This window comes from Penaeus monodon, chromosome 27 (assembly GCF_015228065.2).
Source record: "Penaeus monodon isolate SGIC_2016 chromosome 27, NSTDA_Pmon_1, whole genome shotgun sequence".
In the NCBI taxonomy this organism is placed as follows: domain Eukaryota; kingdom Metazoa; phylum Arthropoda; class Malacostraca; order Decapoda; family Penaeidae; genus Penaeus; species Penaeus monodon.
In genome coordinates, this window is record NC_051412.1 from 39,905,048 (window position 1) to 39,905,425 (window position 378).

The 378-nt window shown below is 30.2% G+C and overlaps 1 protein-coding gene across 1 annotated transcript in view; it reads right to left on the reverse strand.

Moving 5' to 3' along the window:
- Window positions 1-378, reverse strand: part of LOC119590860 (tRNA (adenine(58)-N(1))-methyltransferase non-catalytic subunit TRM6-like) — a gene marked incomplete in the record, with an annotated part of 11,075 nt that overhangs the window by 9,037 nt on the left and 1,660 nt on the right.

Sequence of the window (378 nt, forward strand, 5' to 3'; positions counted from 1 at the left end):
GGATTTTGAGTTGATAAAATTTATTGCAAATTTACTCTGTTTACACACATTTTGACCTAAATGAAACATTCATATGCTTTGTTTTATTTTTTCTTCCTCTAAAATTATTGATCCAAATGAGTTATTCATCTTATATAAAGCTGACAGATAATTAAGATCCTCTGCTCATATTGTGGTTATGTGGTTTTTCAATATCAAGCACCATATACAATGAACAAACATCTACCAAATAACATGGCTGAACAAGAGAGGAGATCAAAAGATGTTATGTAATTTAGGATGATTGACCTATGGTCCAGTCCAGAGTATGGCTATGTTTGTTGTTTTATCTATCTTATGGATGACATATCACTTTAACTTTTGATTTGTGCTAACTTT